Consider the following 26,954-nt stretch of genomic DNA (forward strand, 5'->3'; position numbering starts at 1 on the left):
ATATTTTGAGCGCTACATAATTGAAACAATAAAATTTTAAATGCATCCGAATCTGTTGTACCACGGCTACTTGCGAATGAATGTTTGTATGGATTGAAGAAAGTTTTGCACTCATATTATAGCTTATTTTTTTTTGTAAGGATGATGACAGTTTTTTAAATTGTATATAAATTAAGAGTATGCTAATAGTAAAGCAATTTTGTAAAAGTAACAGGGTATCTAAGATCATTACTTTCGGAGCTACAGGGATTTGAAGGGTCAGATTTTCGGCGCTGCCACGGATCCCTCAAAAACGCGTCATAGAAAATGATACGAATTAATGACGTCGTAGATCCATAATAATTGTTAGATTTGTATGGGCGGTCAAACATTGACATATACCTACCTACCTATAATAAATTGACATATACCTACCTACTGAGGTAGATGACATTTCTGAGTTAATTTGATGTTCATTTTATAGGTTGTCATGTGGACCAAATTAGTGAATAGACCAGTAATACAGAGCCAGGCTCTTTCTTATAGGAAAGGGTATATAGTTTCGATGGCTTTCAGCTCTATTTGGTTGGTAATTGTTTTACAAATCAATTTCAAGGACTTGAGTAAATAAACAATTCAAGCTAAATAAAAGCTTGTAAAAACGAGTAAGTTGTGAAGGACCGCTTTGACCATAATTATATCAAGTTTCCATACAAGTAACAATAGGTCGATTACTTACTTATGGGGATAAATGGTAGATGGGTTACTGAGTTATGGTACAATATTCAAAGCGAAGATGCAAGGCATAGTTATGCAGAGCTATCTAATTTTGTATGAATTGAGAACAATGAATACCCTACTATAGGTATGTGGTGCCGTGGGAGAGCCGTAATAGCCCAGTGGATACGACCTCTGCCTCCAATTCCGAAGGGCGTAGATTCGAATCCGGTTTAAAAAAATATCACGTGTCTCAAACGGTGAAAGAAAAACATCGTGAGGAAATCTCCATACCTAATAATTTTCTTAATTCTCTTCGTGTGTGAGTTCTGCCAATCCATATTGGGCCATCGTGGTGGACTATTGGCCTAACCCATCTCATTTTGAGAGGAGACTCGTGCTTAACAGTGAGCTGAATATGGGTTGATAATGATAATGATGAGGTATGGTGTAAACTGGGGGTCCTCATTGGTCCAGTGGTTAACCTGTTACATAAGTTCGTGACCTGGGTGTAATGTTTTTTCTTTTAAAAAAACAAAACAGAGACTAAGATACCATAAAAAAATGCGTTATTATTTGTTATAGTAATCTAAATCTATCGATTTTTTATTTGTATATTTACTTTTTTTCTATATCTTTTTTTAGATATTTCATCATAACGAGATGCATGAAATTGAAGAACCAGAGTTGTGACTGCATGTTCATTCAGGTATGAAGTCAAATTTTTTTTAAATAAATGTTAGTAGTAATATTATCTTTTTAAATTAAAAAGCTCACAAATATAATTTAATTATTACAAATGACTAAATAGGGAAATTCATTGAGAACTGAAGAGAGCTACTAAACTTACTAAAACGTTAATAATAATTAGTCTACCTAGGTACGAGAATATATTTTGTATTACTAGCGGACGCCTGCGACTTCGTTCGCGTGGAATTTAGTTTTTCACAAATCCCTCGGGAACCATGGATTTTTCCGGGATAAAAAGAAGCCTATGTGTTAATCCAGACTATAATATATCTCAATACCAAATTTCAGCTAATTCTGTTCAGTACCTAGTCGAGGCGTGAAAGAGTAACAAGCATTCATATATAAACAAAATCATAAATTTTCCCAAATCTCGGGAAACAGTGGATTTTTCACCCTATCTATTAATCCAGAGTAAAATCTATTTCCATTCCAAATTTCAGATAAATCGCTTCAGTAGTAGCGGCGTTAAAGAGTAACAAACATCCAAACATACATCCATACAAACTTTCGCGTTTATAATAATAGTAGTATAAAAAGTAGCCTATCTGATAATCTAGAGTAAAATCTATTTCCATTCCAAATTTCAGACAAATCGCTATAGTAGCGGCGTTAAAGAGTAACAAACATCCAAACATACATCCAAACATCCATACAAACTTTCGCGTTTATAATATTAGTAGGATAGTAGGATATCGCAATTCAACGCGTGAATGTGCCCCTATGCTATGCTGCGTGATGGACACCCTACCAAGGGTGGCAAATTTTGATAAGTATTTTTAAGTATTACTTTATTTTCGGCTCACTTTTGTAGTCATGGAACATCTCGTTCCGTTCAGTATAAAATGTCGTTGTTTTAGGCAGTATTAAGTAACAGTTTCATTATAAATGCCCTAACTATAAAAACGTGTAATAAAAATCTTCATGTATATTATCTATAATTAAATACGAAATACAATACCACATTTTCTTCATAAACATATTTAATGACCATAAAATATCATTTACATTGGACATTTTCATATTAAATAAAATAAATACTTATTACCTATATTTATTACAAATTAATATGAACTCTCAGTTTCACTGTGACGATAATTATTTGATTATAACGCCTCTATTAAAATGTATAACTGTCAAATTATTCAGTTTACATTTAACATTACCCCATAGAGTTACATACCTCGTATAGACATTCCAAGTAAAATTTTCTTTATTATCATATTCTCATAGTTTCATCATCATGATTTAACATTGATAGTGTTAAAATTGTAGGGAGATTTTCTTGAAAAAATAAATCCTAATCGCTTATTTTATAGTCCGAAGAGCCGATGAACTTTAGGGTCCCAAAGTGCTGGAATGGCAACCCCGCACTACAAAACGCAGTGTTGGTCGACCCCTCACCAGGTGGGTTAACGACATCGAGCGAGTCGCAGGGATTCACTGGATGCAGGTGGCTCAGTATCGTGATGTTTGGAAGTCCCTACAAAAGACCTATGTCCTGCATTATTGGCCTTAGGGATTTCAATCATTATTATAAAGAGGTTATGTTTGCGGTGTTGTAGGGGGTAGGTAATCTCTGAATCTACTGAACCGATTTTGAAATTCTATTACCACTAGAAAGCCAAATTTATTGTAAGTGTCATAGAGTATATTTTATCCCCATACTCTAACGGGATCGGGAATTACGCGGGTGAAACCGCGGGACATCGGCTAGTACTTCATAAATCTAAGACACAATTTACTAATTTATTCTTACTATAAACTTTAAACATTATTAAGGTATTACCATATAAAATACGCTAAATTAACCGACTTCAAAAAAGGTGATTCTCAATTCAACGCGTATGTTTTTTTTTTGTTAATTGAACAACTACAAAATAACGTTCAGTCGGGTAACAAAGAAAATATACAGTAGGTATAGTTTCAAAGCCTTATTTGTAGGCACCTTAAATATAATGATTTAAAACACATACATAACTAAGACAACAAAGTTATTTGATGACCTTTCTGATTGCTTGTTAGACCACACTTTTATTGTGGAACTTTATTTTTCTACGATAGCAACACTGATACCATCAAACAATAAAGATCTCCCTTAACGCTTGTTTGTACACTCTTCAGAGCTCATGTTACAATGGTTTTTACCTATGGGGCTATAACATAGTGTTCTTTATGTCTTAATAAGATATTTATGATTGTTATTCTAACATCGGGGCAAGTTAATTGTTTTTAAATATATCGTAAAACCGTTTCTCTAAATCATCATTTTTAATGACTGAAATGCTTTTAATATCTATTTTAATGGGCATTCTAAGTGTCTCTTAGTTTGTAATGGAATAGATTTTGTAACTGTGTTTTGATTAATTCGATTTCTCTTTCTTATTACGGGTATTTTAATTATCACACTTGGGCCCAAATCTAATGCTTTACCACTAGGTACTTTCGAAAAACAATTTTTTTTTTATATGTACTTTCTGCGACATGGCGATCTGCTCATAGGCAATAAGCCATTCATGTATCTGATATTATCATATCATTCAAGGATTTCTTTGAAAGCTAGTTTGCTCCCTGTCAGCAGTCCCCCTTAGGCTTGTTTTTTTTGTAAAAAAAACAATAATATCACTAATCAATAACAAAAAGAAAAACATTTTAGCCTAAAGTTATTTTTCTTTACACATTTAAAAAAAATCAACGGATTTGAATGCGGTTTTCGTTTTAGGTTAGAGTGATTAAACAGAGAAGTAGTATTGAAAACGTTTAACATTGTTTTCCACGCGGATGAAGTCGCAGGCGTCCGCTAGTATGTATTTAATATAATTGATTTTGTATAATCAAAGTAGAGGGATTTTCGACTAGTATGGGTCGCGTTGGCGCTTGGATTCGTCGGTTTTCACGGATAATAAATCAATAATTTCCTTTTCACAATAAACATCCACAAACTAACGCCTGCTTCTATTCAACAAAATGTAGACTACGTACCTTTTCGAACGAAACATTTCCCTTTGATTTCCTCCTAGCGGTCGATATAGACCAAAATCAGCATTTTTCATTCCCAAACCCACAAAGGAATGAACGGGATAGTAATTAGCAAATGGCTAAAGATTGGCGCCAATACACCGATGGTTTTACTTATTTTTTTACTCAGGCTATTTGGCTTGGATTCTGGCTTCTACCGCCTTGTATTTTTTTTTGGGTTCGGTAGAAAATGTTCAGTAACTTATATAGATCATTTTAAATATGTCTGTACTCAATAAACTTCATCTTATTTGTAACTAGCGGATGCTCGCGACTTTGTCCGTGTGGAATTCAGTTTCAAATCCCGCGAGAACCATGGATTTTTTCGGGGTGAAAAGTAGCCTATGTGTATTATCTGTCTTCATTATTCATTTCGGCCAAATCGGTTTAGTAGTTGCGGCTGTAAAGAGTAACAAACATCCATACAAACTTTCGCGTTTATAATATTAGTAGGATTTATTTATTTATTGTACTAGTGTGTCTAATGCGGTTTTTTATACCAGTTCAACTTTAATTTATAGTCATAGGTTTTAGTTATAGTTTTCCTTTTCTAAGTCAAGCAAAAAATTAAATATTATGTCTCCATTCATATTTAGCCTAAGAAAATAATATTCTTTAAATTTGTAAATTTGTACTGTTTGTACAGTTGTCCTAATAGTTCCTCAGCCTAAGGTTGCCTGGACGAGATCGCTACTAAGCGATAAGGCCGCCTTTTGAATTCTACTTCTTCTTATGTTTCTGTTTTGCTTGTTTTTTTTTAATTACTTATTGTGGTGTATAAATAAAGAGTATTAAATAAAAAAAATAAATTTGGATGATTAAAGGTCTGGGACCCTAATAACTCCCAAAACCACCAGGATATTTAACTCCTTAGTTGTCTACAGCATTGTAACTATGGGAGAATCGTCCGATGACCAAATTTTAGCTTCTATAAAGTGTCGAAGGTAAATACAAGCTCAATATTTTACCTCTATCGCCGCATCATTTTAAGATTGTCACGGTAAGAAATGACAACTAAAAAGTGTACCTAAAAACACACAGTCACTATACTAAATAAGTACAGTAAAGATCAACATATAAATTCCCTAATCAAATCGAAAAGAATTCACAGTACCGTAATTAAACGCATAATAAATCGACAAGCAAGAATGATATAAAACTTATATAAAGTTTTTTTTTTCTTCTCAATTTCCCCGAGGTCAACGACACGCTAGACCCGGTGTCGCCAGCCGTGAGAAGAGTCCAAAAATGTCGGACGCCAACATTAGCATAATGTTGTGGTAAAAATCGAATGTGTAAAACCAGCTTTACACCAGACGTTCGAATTGGAGGCTAAAGACTGGATCACATCGCGGTAAAATTACATAAGACTTTTTGTTGCTACTCATATAAATAAAGTGTCAATTGCTCTGTTTGGGACCGGACTTAACACTGAGAGGTCATGGGTTAGTTTCCATCCGTTGGAATGTACTCACTCGTAACAGTTTTTACGACTAATTGGAGAAGTGTGTGAATACTTTGTACCTACCTATATAAAAGTGAACAAATTATTCATTAATGAAAAAGCTATAAACACAACGATATTTTTATAGTGTTAGATATGTTATAACATGTCAACAAAAAGTGATCAGACCTCAGTTACTTCACTGAGCGCACACATCCACAATTTTTATTTTACTTACATTATATCATATGTATTTATGTATATACAGTTCTTACATCAGTTTGGATCGTGCCGCGATGCAAGAACCAGCTCATGACTAAGGGCCCCGTATGGGTTCGAAACTAGTCGGGCATACTCCGACGTAATATCACGTGAGTTTTAGCCGTGTTTCATAATCAATTAATACAGTTCTTACACTTCCTGAACACACAACTTGACATTGTAGACAATATTAAGGTATTGTTTGCTTAAATAATTTTCGACTAAATAAAATTATGACAATTTGCCACATTTGTTCACCTCAGTTTCGGCACGCGCTAATGCCATATCTATAGTACTAAATATTGTTGTATAAATATTTATTATTAAGTATTATTGATCAATGTAAAAAGCTATTATTGGCTTATTTATAAAACATTTTGTGGTAGCAAATTGTACTTGCAATTAATTAAAATTCAAAATCGCGTGATAATGCTCTGTTTTTGAACCAAACATAGTGAGTGGGTTTTTGAGATTCGTCGTTTTTCGGGGTTTGTTTTCAATATTCACTGTTATTATACTTTCACACACACACAATTTAATACAAATAGCCTGCCAGCGTGCCAGCCTACGGCGAGTTATTAAAAATATGATTTGATGATGATGATGATGATTAACCACTAAATCGAGTAAAATAAAATATATAAACAGCTTTTCAATAGCAACAAAAGCAAACAAAAAATATGCATCAATTAATCACGGTGCGCGCTTAGCTTTACACCAGACATGGCTTTAAAAAAAAGATTCCACAATTTGAATTTCGAAGAGCTCTCGAGAAGAGTGCGATATTGAATAAATGAATAAATAAATGAATAGGAATATATGAATGCATATTAACCGTTAAATAAATAATTATGGCATCGGCTCCCGTGGATTTCGCGCATCATTTGGCCCGGCCTCTAATAATATTTTTTTTCCTATCAATAGCCTCCCCGATTACACTCATTTAAAAAAGAAAATGATTATTGATTGCACTTTAAATAACTATAATCTATATGCAATTATTATTATGTTCGTTTATGGTTATGTTAGCTCGTTTTTTTATTTATATATTATCGAACGTGGCTATAGTTACCTACTGGCAAAGACGTACCACCAAGCGATTTAGCGTTCCAGTACGAATTGCGATGCCACGTAGGAAGGAAAAACCTCGGCGATATGATTGGTGTAAACTTGTATGTCTTCCAAGTAAGCCCGCATTCATAACTATATTATGTCCACTAGCATTACGTCAAAGATAGTGCTTTTTTTTAAGAAATTTAAAAATTGGCCTGCTGGGTATCTTTAAGAAGAGAGTGAATAGGCATCTTCAAAGCAAGCGCGTTCCACTTTGGGCCAAATCTACACTTACCATCAGGTGAGATTGTGGTCAAGCGTGAGCTTGTTTCATATAAAAAAAAGCGCCTCGTTGGTCTACTGGTAAGCGTCTATGCTTTCTGATGTAAAAGAGTTGAAACAAAACACGTAGTCGAGTAAATTCTCGAATGCATGTTTTATTAAAATTGTTAAGCATAAAACCGCGTCCATCCCCCGACGCCGATAAAATACCGATCGCTATATTGTATCTGCCTTGAGTTATGCCAACTGCCGGCGCCTTTGATGTGACATAGAGTAAGTAACGCAGGCGATGCTTATCTCACTTTTTTAAGGTTCCGTACATAAAAGAAACAAAACGGAACACTTGTAGGATTATTTTTTGGCCGTCTGTCTATATCCTTTACCTCAGAAACGCGTAGAGGTTTTTAAATTATATGCTTAAGTCTACAGTTTGTTGAAGTTGAGCAAAAAAACAAACTACTTAGTTAACTTGAAAAAAAAACAGCCGTTTATACCGCAAAATGCAGGAATCAAGGGAATCTAAATTTACAGGGTATGTTATATCGACTACAACTATGAAATTCGAGTAGGTAATACTGTCTAATACTACAATGAAAGGGAAAAATATGATAACTATACGTGCCGATTGGGCATCATATTAGCAAATAAACAATATGATTTGAGATTAAGTAAAAATGTATCTATTTTGTACAGAACACTAGGTGGGGGAGTCCAACTCACACTAGTCTGGTTTTAAAATTGAATTCACGATGGACGAAATTTAAAATGCCAAAAATGGCAGAAAGTTGTATTTATCAGTGTTTTAAGTGGTAATTATAGATTTGTATCTCAAAACATATGTTTTTTCATTATGTGCAGTGATTTATCTTTACACTGTAAGTATTATTTAAAACATTATTGGAACAACTGTTATCATTCATATATTATACAACATAAATCATGTATTGTGATTTGTTATGATAAGTATATAATATATATATCTATAATTCTGGTTGGAATATTAATTAACGGTGCAGTCAAAGTAATTTTTAAATACTTAGTATAAATATTACTGTTTTTCTGAATAGCCTAAATAGATAGTGTTAGTTAAAATGTTTCTCCATTGTTGTTCCAATGTTTTTCCATTAAAAAACAAAGGTTTTAGATGATATAAAGCGGAAAATCATTGCTTGCTTTTCTAGATAACGAAAGACATCTGCTATTTTAACGTTTAACATCTCTAATTCGCTAGGTCAAAATCAAAACTGGGTACGAACAACAAAATAAATTGTACACTTCTGCGTAATTACCTAATCTATGATCAAACACTACTCCTATATTGGCGGTAGGCTTTCTTTGTGAATTATTGCGGATCCCGTTTGCAGGTCCGACTCAATACCTTAATGGTACCTCATGTTTTCACCTACCGAACTAAAAAGTATAAAAAATAACACCGAATCCGGGAAACGGGGAAGTGATAGTGTTCCATCTTTACGCATAGTGTCGAGATATACGTTTTGCGGGGACTACAAAAACTGTGGCGCTTCGTAATAAATTACTCAAGAGTTAGGTTGCGGTTAGGTATATTTATTTGTGAGTGTGTGTAATGAAATTCATATGTTATTTTTTTATTCAATGACAAGCTAGGCCTTGACTGCGATTTCACCTAACGGTAAATGACGGTAGTACAACTTGGAAGAGGTACAATTCTACCCATATAGTGGCTATGAGGCAAAGTCAAAGTCTAAAATAATTTATTTCAATTAGGCTTAATTTACAAGCATTTTTGAAACAGTGGTGTGCTAAATACCTTACAGATATATTTACGCCGGTGTTCACTAAATGATTACAAATAGAAAATTACATTATCAGCGAGTAACATAGTTTATACATTACCCCCGTATTCCAAAAGGAACGGGAACCCCACGCGGGGGTCTACTAGTAATTATATACTCAGGGGCACAATTATCCGCCCACTTTAATATGACGTGAGTGTATTATAGTGTGCGGATAATTGTGTTTCTGAGTATAAACCAACCAGACACTGGAAAAATTACTCATTACGCAAACATTGTGCACTTGGGGGAATTATAATCACTGCGCATTATTTAAAAAATTGGTAGTAAAATAATTAAATCATAATTTAAACTAAAATGTTGCAAACATCTGATATCTATTTTGGTAAGCAATTTGTAAAATAAAGCAACGTGATCTTTGCATGCGAGGGTTAGCTCCTGCGGTATATAAATTTGGCAGGAAAGGGTTGTAAATTCCTACACCCTCCTAAACGTTGTGTGATCTATTACGACTTTTTAATCTTGACCTCCCTATCCCCTCTGGTTATTAATAAAAGATGGTGAAGCTGAGGGAAATTAGGCGAGACGAAAGGTCCTGTGATATTGGTACTTTTTTACGAAGGAAAGTTTTGAGACAATTTTGATGAGTTATTTTTAAAGTGACATCATTTGGAAAAGTCCTGCTCAACGGTTTAGACTATAATTAGAGACAATCTTGGGTCGATCCCTGCCCGCTGGACTATTGGTCGTACCCGATTCGATTTTTCCATTAATTAGAGCGGAAAATAGTCTATGCTATGGTCCATCATCGGAATATGCATGCCAAAAGAACACTCTAGAGGGACGTCATCCAATTTCCTAACTGCCACAACCGTATCTCTCAGTGTCTCATTACCATGTACCATGTCTTAAGTTCTCATGATGGTATTAATAATCATGATAGTGAAAAACCTAACAAATATAATACAGTTTCTCCATTCTCTTCTATATTATATACTAGCGGATGCCTGCGGGGTTGTCTGCTTGCAATTCAGTTTTACACAAATTCCGCGGGAACCATGGACTTTTCCGGGATGAAAGTAGCTTATGTGTTAATTCAGAGTAAAATCTATTTCCATTCCAAATTTCAGCCAAATCGCTTCAGTACCCGCAGTGCAAAGCAGGAAAAAAACATACACACACAAAAAAATACACAAACTTTCGCATTTATAAAATAAGTGTGTTTTTTTCAATTACGAGTCATCATTATCATCATTGACGACCTATGTTCGGTTCACTGTTAAACACGAGTCTTCTCTCAAAATGAAAGGCTAATTATCCACCACGCTGGCCCAATGCAGATTGGCAGAATTCACACACCTAGAGAATTGAGAAAATTCTCAGGTGTGCAGGTTTCCTCACGATGTGTTTCCTTCTCCGTTTTAAAATGCACATACGCCATCCGACTCGAAGGCCGAAGTCAATCCACTAGGCTATCACGGCTCTACAACTTACGAGTAAGTGACCAAAAATGGTCGCTGACTATGGGCCTTAGGCTCAAAGTCACTAAGCGGGCGATGGAGCGAGCTATGCTTGGAGTTTCTCTGCGTGATCGAATCAGGAATGAGGAGATCCGCAGACGAACCAAATTCACTGCCTTAGCTCTTCGAGTCGCGAAGCTGAAGTGGCAGTGGGCAGGCCACATAGTTCGAAGAGCCGATGGACGTTGGGGTCCCAAGGTGCTGGAATGGCGACCGCGCACCGGAAAGCGCAGTGTTGGTCGACCCCCCACTAGGTGGATCGAGGATATCAAGCGGGTTGCAGGGAGCCGCTGGATGCTGGCGGCTCGAGATCGTTGTGCTTGGAGGTCCATGCAAGAGACCTATGTCCAGCAGTGGACATCTATCGGCTGATAAGGTAAGGTAAGGACCAAAAATACAGGATGTACTTTTATATCTACCGTTTGTTTCCTAACTGGCCATCGTGCATTCGCGCGGTATCTGCCTCATTACCACGCTCGGGAGCATGTCCCCCGTATCGATGTCAGTTAATTTTCCGCCGGGTGTAATTACCGTGTTTCGCTTTGTTTTTGCTACTAACTTTATTTGCATAGTGTAAGAACCGTCCACGATCGGAACTGTGTTTGGTGTGGAGTCGCGCTGTGATATTCGATGTAATATTTTTTTTTATATCACTTTCTTTCTCGTCTGATTTTAATGAAACAATTATAATAATCATTATTTTAACATTATGTTTGTTACAATTAATGTATTTTATTAAACATATTCAACTAAGTAAAGCGTGTGCGTTACTTTTAGAGATTTTATTATTATTTTTTCGTTTTTTTTATTACTTGAAGGACATGTAAATATGTCGTTTCTATATCGAACGAAAACGTCATAAATAATTGCCTACAAATCATTCAAACAAATTCAAAATTAGTTTTTTTTAGACAGCCAGTTAAGACTTAGTTTGTTAACATACTTTGAAACGTCATGACTATTTGTAGAGACATAATATTATCTTGTGTGTATTATGCGATTAGTATTTTATTGATTTTTACGTCACACCAAATAAAATTATCTGAATTAATTATCCAGTAGTTTATTGCAGCGTTTCTAAAATGTGGAGGTATATTTAGTTTTGCCCGTCAACACACTTTCGAACGGCGTGGTGTTAACTCTTATACCAAAGATATATTGCCTTGCAGTTTAAAATAATTTGTAAAATTAGTTTCAAGTAGATAAGATGATATGAAAAAAATATCACAATTCGACTCCACAGACATCGCAGTTCTAATCTCAAGGCACAGAACAGGCTAATAGAGACATTGTTGGGGCCTCGTTAGTGAGATCAGATGCGCTCACCGCGGGGGTCTGCCGCGCATCTATATGCACTCTATTCTTTGTATGGCGTATGAAACCAAAATCACTTGAAACTCCAATGTTCGAAATTCAAAAATTCATGCGCAGACCTTATTAATGTGATATGTATCAATAGGTGGACTAGGAGCCTGTGGTAGCTATACCTTCGTCCTTTTATATGCTGATAGTTTCTCCTACCATATCTGGTACCATACGTAAGTCGACTAAATGTGGAAGGCATTATGCTTGGTCGGGAAGTAAGTAAGATCATTATCAATCCATATGCGGCTCTCTGTTAAGCACGAGGCTCCTCTCAGAATGAGAGGGAATAGGCTGAGAGTCTACCACACTAGCCCAATCCGGATTGACAGACTTTACACACGTAGAGAAATAAGAAATTTCTCAAATATGCCAGTTTCCACACAATCCTACAAAAATTGCATTAGGTAATATTAGCATATTATTAATAATTTATATCTTCTTCTTATAGTGCCATCTCCTATCGGAGGTCAGGAATCATTAAGGCTAATTTAACTTTGTTCACTGTTGCCCGAAAGAGTGATCTGGTACTCATACTAAACCATTGGCGTAAGTTCTTGAGCCAAGATGTACGTCTACGACCAGGCCTTCGTTTCCCCTTTTATATACAATTCCCAATTTATATACAATTTAAAAAAAAATCGTCATCATCCCTATTGGTAAGGGTGTGCCGTTAAAATACGCTGATAATGATGATGATGAGGAAAATAATCTTATTCATTCGCAGCTCCTCCATAATATGACGTTGTCACTTACCTGTCAACGCGACATAACCGGACATTTCTACGCCGCAGTCACAGAGTCCTATGAACGATATCATCAGATTATTTAAAGAACTTTGATAGGGCTTGCTTATTAAAACGTCTTTCTGGTTGCTGTCATAAAATGTGATATGACAGTAACCACGCATCGCTCTTTGCTTTTGAGTTTTGGAAGCCAAATTGGTTGTTTTGTTTAGGGGTGTCACAAGTTTAGTTATTTATTGCATTATTTATATTTATAGTAGTAGTTGACAGAACTCACACAGATCAAGTATTTAAGTCCATCTGATGTAAGAGGATGAAGAGGATGGAACGAGCTATGTTAGGAGTATCTCTGCGTGATCGAATCAGAAATGAGGAGATCCGCAGAAGAACCAAAGTCACCGACATAGCTCAACGAGTTGCGAAGCTGAAGTGGCAATGGGCGGGGCACAGTGCGAAAAGCCGATGGACATTGGGGTCTCAAAGTGCTGAAATGGCGACCCCGCACTAGTAAGCGCAGTGTTGGCCGACCCCCCACCAGGTGATTCCTCTTATATCATCATCATCATCATCATCATATCAGCCGATGGACGTCCACTGCAGGACATAGGCCTTTTAAAGGGACTTCCAAACATCATGATCCTAAGCCGACTGGATTCAGCGAATCCCTGCGATTCGCTTGATGTCGTCTGCCCATGTGGAGAGGGATCGACCAACACTGCGCTTTCTAGTGCGGGGTCGCCATTCTACCACGTTGGGACCCCAACGTCCATCGGCTCTTTGAACTATGTGCCCCACACATTGCCACTTCAGCTTCGCGACTTATTGAGCTATGTCGCTGACCTTGGTTCTTCTGCGGATCTCCTCATTTCTGATTCGATCATGCTGAGATAATCCGACTATCCCATAGTTAGCAACCAAGTGGAATATACTTATTCTTATATAGAGATATATAATTAGAGGTAAAGTTTGTGTAATAGTGAGGAATAATCTCTGGATCTACTGAACCAATTTTGAAAATTCTTTTACCACTGGAAAGCCACGGTATTTGTGAGTTACATGAACTATATTTTATCTCCGTATACTCACAGAAACGAGAACTACGCGGGTGAAACCGCGCGGCGTCAGCTAGTATAATATAAGTGTGAATGGTCACTTATCACGAAATCTCGAAAACTGCTTGACGTATAGAGATGAAGAGGTAGGTACTTTATAAGTAAACGTAAAGATAGTAAACGTCTGCTAAGAACGGATTTTGCGACGGGGCCGTATTAAGGAGGTCTAAGGGCGGATGAATTCGCAGACGTCGGCTAGTATTAAATAAAACTGCAAAATCTCAAGATCTCTAATCCATAGTCCACACAGCTGTATGAATAGTGAAGAAAAGTTTACACTCCGATCGCAAAGGCGGAGTAATCTACACGAAGTAGGTCAACTTGCAGATATTAGAATATCTCTCCCGATGAATTTCTAAGTAATATTACTTCCCGTTGCCACAAAGGCGGAATATTATAGTTTCTAGAAAACGTGAACTAATCAAACGGGAGTTATTGGGAGATGTAGTTTATTTTGTTTTAAATGATCGCATTGATTTGAAATTAGCTGTAATTGTACACAGTTTTGTGTGATCTCGTGTACCTAGATAGGTACTTCTTTTTAGGGTTCCGTAGATCAAAAGGAAAAACAGAAGTCAGTCGGTTGTTTCAGGAATGCGTGAAGGTGTTGAGATACGTGATAGCCCAGTGGATATGACCTCTGCCTTCGACTCGGAAAACAGTTCGAATCCAGTCTGGGGCATGCACCTCAAACTTTTCAGTTATGTGCATTTTAAGAAATTAAATATCACGTGTCTTAAACGATGAAGGAAAAACATCGTGAGGAAAACTGCATACTTGAGAATTTTCTCAATTCTCTACGTGTGTGAAATCTGCCAATCCGCATTTGGCCTAACCCCTCTCATTCTGACGGAGACTCGTGCTCAACAGTGAACCGAATATGGATTGTTTACGGCGGGCGGTGACGGAGTGCCTCGTCTAGTCCAGTGATTAGCCTATGTGGTCAGTGGTGTGCACAAGGTTTTTAACTAGGTTAGGTAGGTACATACAAAAAAATGGAAAACTCCATATCTAATACATGTACATAATTAATCCTCAGGTTATGCATTTATGAAGTGCACGCAATGGGTCCGTGGTCAGTTGTGGGAATCGAACCCACGGCCTTGGATACAGAAAGCCACACTTCCCACTCGGCCCTCGATATCAATTCAAATTAAAAAAAAATTTTTTGGTCACCTAATTAAGGTACATATTAATTCAACTACAAGAAATAGTCCACATAAAAAATTTAAAATAATAAATAGTAAAAAAATAATAAAAAAAAAGATTCTGAAGATATCAAGTTCCTAAAGATTTATTATCATCTTTTTAATTTTCCTGTTACATTAAGGCATCAAACTCATTGATATATTTAAAAAAAAATACACGTAGATGCAATGTTTAGCATACCATCGTATCGTAAATAACTTACTGCTATAAATGTATCGTCCATAAATAACACAATTGAGGAAATAAAACCAAAAAAGGAAGAAAAAAGGAAAACTTTTCATAAAAATACAGCGTGCGATTGAAATAACTGCCGCCATTAAAACGAAATGTGACTTCTTAATTGAACCACAATGACGGGGAAAGGATTCGGTCCTCGGATGTACCGAAATAGATAGAATAACAAACAGATGTTAGGATTGTAAAAAAGTTAGTTTGGATGACGGGTTAAAGGTGACGCCACATGGAAACGAAACCGCGCGGTTCTCCTCTTTTAATCTGGTTATACGAATATACTCGGTGTAGGTTTTTCAATGGGACTGCAGCAGCGGTATCGAATTTAAACTAGGACTAGAGGAATGTGAGATCTTAGCCGTCTTTCATCTGCTTTCGCACCTATAAAAATTAAATTATAGTAGGTATAATACGTATCTACTCGTAACGTAATCCAAAAAAGCACAAAAATAAATGTAAACATGTTAAGCCTTTAAATGTAAAACTAGTTAGTTAACTTTGATTTTCTGAAAGTGTTAACTTTTTTGTGCTTTTCTTCTATTAAAAATACTTATAACCTATCATTTGTTAATTATATATTTTATATTAAGGATCAAACATACCCCTATTCCTATTATTCTCATTCTATTTGCTTACATTATGTACAAAATTCTGGAAAACATTATGTACAAAAGTCCGAAATATTTTGCTATTCTAATACAAACGCTCTCGTCAGTTTAGTGTGAAACACCTTAACAGTAGCTGTAACACCTTCCCTCTTACTTTATTTGTCACTCACTATTTATTGTTTCGAAAACGTTTCAGGTTACGGCTGTAAATTTTAAAGTTAAAAAAGAACTCCACTCGAAAACATAGGAAACGGTTAAAATTAACCCCAAAACGGCACCAATTTGTTAATTGTTGGGGACTTTTTTGCCTCGTATTTCTCCTGAAGGGTTATTTATGAATTTAAATGGCCCCTGGAGATAGGGGGTTGATGCTAATTTAAATTTCATATTCTTTTTTTGAGTCTCCTAAAAAGTGCTGAATCTCAAGAGATTTAGTGATTTATTTTTGAATTTTTTGACTACATACTTATAAAGATTAAAATGTTTTATTTTCTCACAAAAATATAACTATGTGACTTAGATAAATCCAGACATTCTAAAGCGAAATATTACTCATGATGAAATCTCGAAAACCGCTTGTCGTAGTAAGATGAAATTTGGCAGGGAGGTAGTTTATAGTTAGTAGACGTTCTATAATACCGAAAATTGCGATAGGTCCGGATAAAGGAGATAAAAGGGTGGTCGAATTAGTGTATTATCTTTTTAACTAGTGTACATTTTTTAATTAACCAACAAGGGAAGAAGAATTGATATTTTTTTTTTTAATTTATGTCCAGTCGCAATTTAACTAGGCAACCTAAGCGTCAATGTGAATTTCTTCTATCATTTATTTCATATACTTAAATAAATGAGGGTATTGAAAAACACTTGACGTACAAAAATGAAATTTGGCAAGGAGGTAGTTTACAGTCAGTAGACGTCCGCTAAGAACTGATTTTGTAAGAGGGCCGGATTAAGACGTATAAGGACGGACGAAGTCGCGGGCCTCCGCTATTAGTAGTAATAAGAATAAAACCAACACACCGAACTCCATAACACAAATAATAATAAAATCTCCGACCTAATCATTTGTCGTATAACCCAGCGCCAGGCTACAGCGATCTAATCAAAGTTGCGCGACTGGCGGCAACTTTTTACGACCGGGATTATCATTATTGTGTCGGGGACTCGGGAAACTAAACTAGTTCTGACGGGCTTAGTCCGTGACATTAGATTACACTTGGGCTCAGACTAATTACGTATGGACTAGAATCGCACCCAAATTTACGAACAAAATTGTCTGTCATTTTGAGAGAAGAACGAACTTAGAATAGGTATATATTCGTATCTTATACTAAGCTTGAAGTGCAGTGCCTAGTGGATATGACCTCTGCCTCAGATTTCGGAGGGTGTAGGCTCGAATTCGGTCCAGTGCGTGCACCTTCAACTTGTCAGTTATGTGTATTTTAAGAAATTTAATATCATGTACTATGTAATATGTAATAGTATATAAGGAAATTCTCAGATACACAGGTTTCCTCAAGATGTTTTTCCTGCACCGTGCAGAATTTCCTCAATTATCTGCGTGTGTGAAGTCTGCCAATGGGCCAGCATGGTGGACTATTTGGCGCCTCCCATTCTGAGAGGAGACTCGAGCTCAGCAGTGAGCCGAAAATGATGAAACTAGAAATTGGTGGCTGTTTTTTACACCATCTAACTACACAACATAAAATTGAAAATTTTGAATAACTCTCGAAAATCATGAAATCAAGTCATCAATATTCTCTTCCAGTGCGCTTACATTTAAGACCTCACTCGAGTATATTTGCAGACATGCGGTTATTCTTCCCCACTTTCACCCCCACAACTTTAAAACGGCTCAACCGATTTTCATCAAACATATTGTCTAAGAACACTCACCTGTAAGTCTCCTTTAATACAAAATAAACTAAATTTAAATAGCTTCATCCGTTCAGGAGCTATATTACCACAGACAGACTGACAGACAGACACGACAAACATATAACACCCCTCTTTTTGCGTCGGGGGTTAAAAAAGGTATTTTTACGGAGCTCTTTAACCAACACTATGTATCAAGAACTGAACTATGAAACATCGATTCTATAGAGACAGATTTTATAATCGCATTAGATCGTTGATCATATATTTTAACAGAAAAGTAACATCTAGCGAAGCAGGTCTTTATGTAATTAGTCTGTGCACTTGGGATAGTCTTGATATGATTATGATTATTAAATTTATATTGCTAATTATTTCGAGATATAATGCTCAAATAATAAACTTAATGTAATGTCGTACTTAATATTGTAATAGCTACTTACTGACAGATAATACATCTCCACTTTCATCCGGGTTAAGTTTGTGTAAAAATCCGGTTAAATGTAGCTTGTTCGTTCACCTTTACAGAATATTGTGTTTTTTTTATGTATTCTGAGCCGGTGACATTAGATCACACTTGCAGGATAATCTTGCTATTATGATTATTATATTTAAATTTTCGAAATATAATTTGTAAATAATAAATTGTATAATAAGCTTAAAGTCTTAGGAACTTAATATTGTATTAGTAAGGTAGTAACTGCAAACGGACACATATTTTATCAAATTTGAGTTTAGATAAAATCCACTAATCAATCGAAAGTAATCAACCTAATCTACGAGTGGATAACTCGAGAAAAATATTTTTGCTGTTTTTAATTTGATTTCGAGTAAGATTGCAAAAGGTTTAATCTGACTGTGTTATATACTTTTTTCTGCGTAAAATTAGATATTTTTCCTCCGCATCCATGCAGTCTTGTCTGCCTACACCTATAATGTACAGACAAAAGTAAAAAAAAAGTAAAAAAGTTTGTTAAGCTAGCCTTGTATATAATATTCATTAAAATAATGAACACTTTCGAAGAAAAAATGTAATATCCCATAATTTTTTATATATCTCGAAAGGTTTTTGATGTGTTTCGATTATGATACTACCAACACTTATTTATATTTTAATCACAAAATCTTTACAATTATATACTTGAACCTTCTCCGCGCTATCTATTAGGGAAAACCGCAGGAAAATCCGTTAAGTACTTTTGACTTTATCAGGAAAAGACAGATAGACGCAGCAGAGGACTTTGCTTTTATAAAATTATATATAATATATTGTATAGATTATGATTAAAAATCCGGAAGAAGCCAGGTCGAGAGCAAGGTAATAAATCTCGATAATCCCGATTCATATTAACACGCCCTGACACATGTATGCATCCAGTTACACAACCTGCATAATTAAAAGTTACATCGAATGTTGTTTATAATAATGTCACTCCACGAATGTTATAAAAATTATTTATCGCATTTATAAGAATAACAATCGTATATATTATTCAAATAAAACGTGTCAGCAGTGGAATAATTGGGGCGGAAAATTATTATAATATTATAAATAGTTTAGATACTGGAATTAATTTTATACGTGGCATATGGGAGCAGGCCACGGTCATAATTCATAATTCTGGTTAGAACGACTGTAATGGTTTTGATACTTTTAGACTTTTATTTGTTTGTCGGTATTATGGTTTTAACTGCTTCATTTGTCTATAAATTATGCTTCAGTTCACGATGATCTGGGATTCAATACCTGAATCGGGCTACAAAATGTTTTTTTTTCTTCCTTCAAATAGATTTTTAGTTCGGAGTTGGAAAGTTGATGTTATTACACCAATCGGAGTATTATTAAAAACGTTTGATAGTGTTGATACGGGGTGCAAGGGAGTATTTCCCATAACTTCAAGGTAATGATGGACTCACTTATAGATTCACTTATAGGAGCCGAACTGCTTAAATAATATTTTTTTAACTTAAAAATAAAATCTAGTAGCGTGGTGAGTCTAAGGTCTACTTCGAGATAGAGCTTAGTCGAGATAGAGACATTGAAAAAAAAATTAAAATAGCATGAAGATTATGGTTTAAAAATCACTAGCTTGAATCCAAGATCCACATATATATTTACAATTTGTATATATTACCATATTACAATTGTTTTAAAAAAAACATTTAAATCTATCGTTGCTACAAAAGTAAATTATTTTCAGTTGATATTTGATATTCCTCGTACTCGTCCTCTTTCTTAATGTTGTTCGTACAGAACTAAACATTTATTTCATAATCTCGGTTTTTACCAGCTTTTAATCAAAATATAAAAAAAATTAACAATCGTTATGTTATTTATATGCTTTGTAAGTCTGTTAAATACAAAATATATATTGCAATCGACCTTAAAGTTTAGTTAATTGGTTCATATTTTATATGGCTATGATTATGATATTATAGCAATAAATATGTTAATCGTAATAAGTTCTATACTAATAATATAAGTTTTAAAATGCTTATTACAAAAAATATAATATTTAAGGCATTATTAAAAGTATAAAGTATTTTATAAATGTGAAACTTTTTCCTTTAAACTTTTACTCAGTTGTTGAAGTATCAAGACTACAAAATAAACAAAACTTATTATCAAAATATCAAAACTTGTTGTGTCCAAATACACGAATTACACGAATACAAAGATTTTATTGTACTTGATACATAATAAAATAAATTCATAAGTATACAAAGAAAACATTTCAGATTGAATGCATACGATAGTGTCTGTGATAATTTCATAGTTTTATTGGCAACTCTTCTCTTGGCTATTGAGCCTGTGATACCAAGACTTTCGTCAAAGTAAAGCTATTAAGTAATGGTGAAAATTAAAGTTGAAAACTTAAAAGCAGGCAGGTAGGCCACATAGTTCGAAGAGCCGATGGACATTGGAGTCCTAAGCTGAAAGCGACTCCACACACTTCACTATATTCCTTTATAATATCTTTTAAATATGATCCATACCGGTGATATTGGTTGTTCCCCTCACCTCATGTTAGGAGTGGGTATGTCAATAGACCAGAGGGCGTGTATGCTGCCCATGAACTCTTGGACTAAGTCCGGTCCCTTGGACTGATTGTATACGTGCTCTATAGGCTACTTATGGGACCTCAGCGCCGTCACCGAAGGTTTTGGGCGAGCGCAGAAGTATCGCCGTATCGGCCTTTTTTTATTCTCTACAAGTTAGCCCAAGTTCCACGTTAGCTAGTTTAGTTGACTATAATCTCACCTGATGGTAAGTGATGCAATCTAAGATGAAAGCGGGCTAACTTGAAAGGAGTAGGATTAAATCCCCATTGACACGACATCGTACCGGAACGCCAAATCGCTGGGCGGTACGTCTTTGTCGGTAGGGTGATAACTAGCCACAGCCGAAACCCACCAGCCAGACCTGGACCAATTAAGAAAACCTCAATCGGCCCAACCGGGGATCGAACGCAGGACCTCCGTCTTGATAATCCACCGCGCATACCCTACGCCACGGAGGCCGTCGCCGGCCTTGGACTGAGCTTTCAGCTTTTATAAAACATCGCAGGTCTAACCATTTCAGGCCCTCGTTCTATCTGTAAATACCAAGAAGAGTCGTGTTATAATACAATTTATAGTACATTTTACTTTTTGTTTCCGCTCGTAATAACTTTTAAATTTTCTTTCAACGCGACACCAGAATTTAATTTCTTTGATCTCATATGAAGCCCAATTTAGAATTTCCTCTCTACATTGTTTATGATATTGGCATTATATGTTTTGTTCAATTATAGGCGACGTTACTTAGTTAAGAGTTTTATAAAAATAGCTATCTATACTTATAATAAATCTGTAGAGAGGTCAATTCTGTACATGAAATATATTTCCAAAATAACTATCAGGGGGTGATTAGTGATCGATACTGATGCCAAAAATGCAATCAGTAAAATTTTTGTCTGTCTGTCTGTCTGTCTGTCTGTCTGTCTGTCTGTCTGTCTGTCTGTCTGTCTGTATGTTCTTTATAGAAACAAAAACTACTGGACGGATTTTAACGAAACTTGGTACAATTATTCTACATACTCCTGGGCAGGTTATAGTATACTTTTCATTACGCTACGATCAATAGGAGCAGAGCAGTGAAGAGAAATGTTGAGAAAACGGGAGAAGTTACTCAATTTTTTAAGCTTTCGTCGCGTGTACAGCGTTAATGGTTAAAGCTACATAGAAATCATGTATGACGGAAATGTTTTCCTTAAAATTATCTATATCACAACAGCATATACATGTCTATCTTTTATGGTTGACTCACAATAGCACGTGTAACTCCCGATAGCTTAGCAGCTCGGAGCTTTCTAATTAAATTTGTCTACTCTTATATTTATAACACTCATCACTCATCCCTAACTAAAAAAGTTAATATTATTACCTATTCAATAAAAAAAGAATCATAAAAATCGGTAAAGAAACACCAAAGTTATACAAGAAATACGCTAAGCCATCGCGCGTGCATATGCTATATGGATTATTTTTGTGTAACGGTTGCCGCGCTCGACGCGACTCGCGGGGGGGGGGGGGAAATAAATAAAGAACTGCAGCCTTAATGAGTAGGGTAGGGGTAGGGTAGGTTAGGGGTAGGGTAGGGTAGGGTAAGGTAGGGGTAGGGTAGGATAGGGGTAGGGTAGGGGTAGTTGAAAGTTTACAGCGACTTTCACGTGGACGAAGTCGCGGGCGTCCGCTAGTAAATAAATATAATAAAATTTAAGTGCTCTCATAATTTGCATTAAAACGGCTTTAAGTAATCATAAAACGTTATGAAGTGTCGTGGTAATAAAGTTTTTATATTATAATAAACACTTGTTTGTTTTTTTTTTGTATTTTTGTTGTAATTCACCCGTTTAGTTCTTTTGGTTAGCGTATCTACTTATAACGCTATAATATGGGTAATGGTTATGGTTATTGAGTTGCTTATGGTATCATGCTTATGGCAGTAGCATGTTTTAAAAGTCTAGAGACTATACATTCAATCGTAAAAATAAAGCATAAGTTTTATTTTATACATAGCGTTGTGGCAACCCTTCGCACATTAAATGTTGCTACAGAACCAAATATTGACAGATAATCATCATTCATCATTATCTTCATCATCATCAACAATAGCCTATTTTAAAGAAAAGAAAAGCCTGGCCTTTTCTTTAAAATAGGCTTCTATCCTTTTAGGAGAGAAGATTAAGAGCTAAGAAGACCATTTTAAAGTAATGTCTTGCCTATACCAATTTAAATTTAGAACAATGATTCTTCCCATCTTCCAAATTCAAATCGAACGCAACAATTTCCGTTAGAACTCTTTAAATTCCAATTTTAAATCCACAATGTTTTCCCGGCAGAGCCGCAAAGAAAGGGGAGTTGCCTCGAGTGTCATAATCCCTAATATTCCCGATCATAACAGGAGTTCGTGGCACAAAGGCGTCGTAATAACATCGCTAATCCCCCATTGTGGCGCCATCTCTTGACGGATTGGTGCCTCTCTCAATGGAGATTACCCGCTGCGACGCTAGGGGGTTTGTTCGGGCTTTTATTGAGGAAAAGCCCATTGTAACTTCGGGGATAATTTGTTTTTCGTCGGGCTTCATAGTGTTGGATTACTGGGTGCGTAGGCTGTATAATGCCTATTGGTTTTTAGGATTTGTTTAAGATGGGATGTGGTTACAATTGCGACTTTGTAGTAATAAATATTTTATTGATTTTTAAGCATTTTATAGATCATACTTTGTGACGGCCTCCGTGGCGCAGTGGTATGCGCGGTGGATTTACAAAACGGAGGTCCTGGGTTCGATCCCCGGCTGGGCAGATTGAGATTTTCTTAATTGGTCCAGGTCTGGCTTCGACCGTGGCTAGTTACCACCCTACCGACTAAGACGTACCGCCAAGCAATTTAGCGTTTCGGTACGATGCCGTGTAGAAACCGAAAGGGGTGTGGATTCTCCTCCTTACAAGTTAGCCCGCTTCCATCTAAGACTACATCATCACTTACCATCAGGTGAGATTGTAGTTAAGGGCTAACTTGTAAACAATAAAAAAAAAAGAATCACATTTAAAATTATGAAAAGAACGATAGGTATCTAATATTAATTTATTATGAAACACGACTAAAACTCGACGTCGGAATATGCCCGACTAGTTTCGAATCCATACGAGGCTCTTAGTCGTGAGCTGGTTCTTGCAACGCGTCACGATCCGAACTGATGATGAGCCGTGTTTCATAAAGATAAATATGAATAACACTCACGATATTTTAAATTCTAAAAGGTGCCTAATATATTGTGGGAATTCTTAATGAGTAAATGAGGTTGATATTTTATTTTGTTAACTACCTACATTTTTGTAATATTTTCTACAGCTCTCCCAAAATCTGGACAAAACCTCCTACCATACAGTACAGTAGAGCATACAGATCTCCGAAGGGGGCTTCGGTTTTGTAGTGAATTGTACCTATGAAGGCATATTGTAGAATCTAGATCTTATTGTCACTTAGATTCTTTGATTTGTTTTACACAGATTAGCAAAATAAATCAATTATTTATTATTCATAATGAAATTCTGCTAAATAGCGCTTTTATTTACTAATATTATAAAGCAGAAGTTTGTTTGCTTGAACACGCTAATCTCAGGAACTACTGATCCGATTTAAAAATAATTTCAGGGTTAGATAGCTCATTTATCGTGGAAGTCTATAGGCTATATCTTATCCCCGTATTCCTACGGGAACGGGAACCACGAGGGTTAAACTGCGCGGCGTCAGCTAGTATTAACGAAATATCGTAATACGTTACTACCGTCAGTGTACAGTAGGCTACTAAATGTTTAACCCGTAAATTATTTAGTTGCGTCACACGTCAGGCCTCGATGATGGATCGGGGCAATAATTGCGTCAGGTCTGACGGGCCTGCACAATTTGGCGGGGGGAGGGTTATTGATGGGGCCCCAATTTGGGGGCCGATATTGTTTTGCGTTTGAGCGTGATGTTATGGATTAAGTATGGGACTTAATCGACAAATAATATACCACGTAAACTGAGTTTATTCAAAATCATGATCTTTGTAAATTCAAATCGAAACAAACGATTTTAAAAAGTCGTATTTGTCTATTAGTAGTGACTCTACCTACCATCGGTTCAGGAGACTTAAAGAAGAACTGAGAAACACCCCAGAATATGTCATCATCAACAGCCGATGGACGTCCACTCTTGGACATAGGCCTCTTGCATGGACTTCCAAACAAAACGATCTCGGGCTGTCAGCATCCAGCGGTTCCCTGCATCCCTCTTTTGATGTAATTGAGTACCAAAATACGTAGTTTATAGCGTTGAGTGCAAAAGAAAAGCACAGACGAACCGTTTGTAATTAAAACATACTTTTGTATTTGCGTTGTAAAAGGTAAAGTCTCAAGTTTAGTTTGAAGACTGACAGGAAAAATGTAACAATTGGTATTATAGGTTTTCAATTTTTACCTCTGATTTTTAACAAATACTGCAATGTTGCAAGTTTGACAATCGGTTCATGGTTATAGGAAAATGCAATATAAAAAATCGCTAAGAGAAAACTCGTGTTTTCGTACAAAAAAAAGAGAAATGTCGTGTACCCAATTATCACCCACGGTGTATATTTTTTTAAAAGTTATTTTTGAATGTTTAAAAAATTTCACGACCAATCATCATAATTTGAAATCATAATTTCTCATTTCAAGTGCAAACACACTTTGTTGAAAAAGTCGTAAATAAACATAAAAATCATAAATTTTTCTTGTCATAATCGAGATACGTCCGTGCGTGGACAGGAAGGTCATATTTTTGGCTCAGACTTTGAAAAAATAGACGAAGGAGTAGAGTTTTTTGTTATATAAGTCAGCGTTGGACTACGAGCATGCTCGTGGGTAAGAGACGAACGAAAAAGTCTATGATGGAACACGCTTATCATGAGATGCCTATTCACTCTATACTTGAAGATATCTGTATTGTTTTAAATTGTTGGAAATGTAGAAGCCCGAAGGCACTCATTATTAGGCTTAAAAACTTCATTATTAAGCTGATGAATTTCGAACTCTTTAAATATATAAGATTTTTTTTAATTAATGTATAGGTATTTTCAGGGGAGCGTTTAGTATTTTCTATTTTAATAGTACGTACGTTGTTTGCTTAGCTGTTGCGCATACATTGAGGTCTATCATTTTCTTATAGTCTGGGATATTTTTTTAAAGAAAGCTGCCAGATTTGGACGTATGAAAATTAACACCCTGTGAAATGGGTCATAATAATGAGTAAATTTTGATTTTTATTGTTTGTTGTGCGATTATTTGGTTGTTGACTGTATTTACAGAAAATTACAATAAAAAATAATAAAAACTTCTAGCACCTAAAAATATTACTTATTATTATGACGGATAAGCTTGGCGCACATTAAGGATTTTAACCTTTGTAATCTTTAATTATTATTATCAAAATAATATTATTTTGAGATTATTTTCACAATTTACTTTGCTTTAGTTTAGGATTAAATGGGCTATCTGAAAATTGATATTTCCTAATAATGTATATAAATAAAAGTCATACCTAATAATTTTCTACCTCAGAATGTATTTCCGTAGCATAGCTGAAACAATTAATATAAATTTTAATATTTATTTCTAATATTTTAATCACCAAATTGATTTGGGCAATAAAATATTTTGTTGGGTATCAAAATATTGATTTAAGGGGGTGCATCTATATTTTTCTTTAAGCAAGCAATTGTATTAGCTTTAAAAGGTTAACAAAAGGTATAAATTTTACTTTTACGATTATTTTATTTTGTAAATAATGATTATTTTAAAAGAGTTTTAAGCTAGTTTTTCACAGCAAATCCTGCTTTCAAAACCGGTAGTAGTAGTGCCTCAACAAATGATTAAACTTGACATTTCAAAAGTGCTAGTCAACTTACTACTTGGAATGAATTGATTTGCATTTGAATAAAAATATGC

General features: G+C 35.5%; 1 protein-coding gene across 4 annotated transcripts in view; it reads left to right on the forward strand.

Annotated features, from left to right (window-relative positions):
* LOC112051487 (transcription factor Sox-5) overlaps positions 1–26,954 on the forward strand; it is a 374,453-nt gene that overhangs the window by 122,093 nt on the left and 225,406 nt on the right. For 2 of the 4 annotated variants that reach the window (XM_052888794.1, XM_052888795.1), the window contains one exon: positions 1,342–1,405. The exons of the other annotated variants lie outside the window; for them this stretch is intronic. The gene's annotated coding sequence lies outside the window, so the exon portion shown is untranslated. The remainder of the gene's footprint in view (positions 1–1,341; positions 1,406–26,954) is intronic. 4 annotated transcript variants of the gene reach the window in all.

Source organism: Bicyclus anynana, chromosome 23, assembly GCF_947172395.1.
Source record: "Bicyclus anynana chromosome 23, ilBicAnyn1.1, whole genome shotgun sequence".
Taxonomy (NCBI): Eukaryota; Metazoa; Arthropoda; class Insecta; order Lepidoptera; family Nymphalidae; genus Bicyclus; species Bicyclus anynana.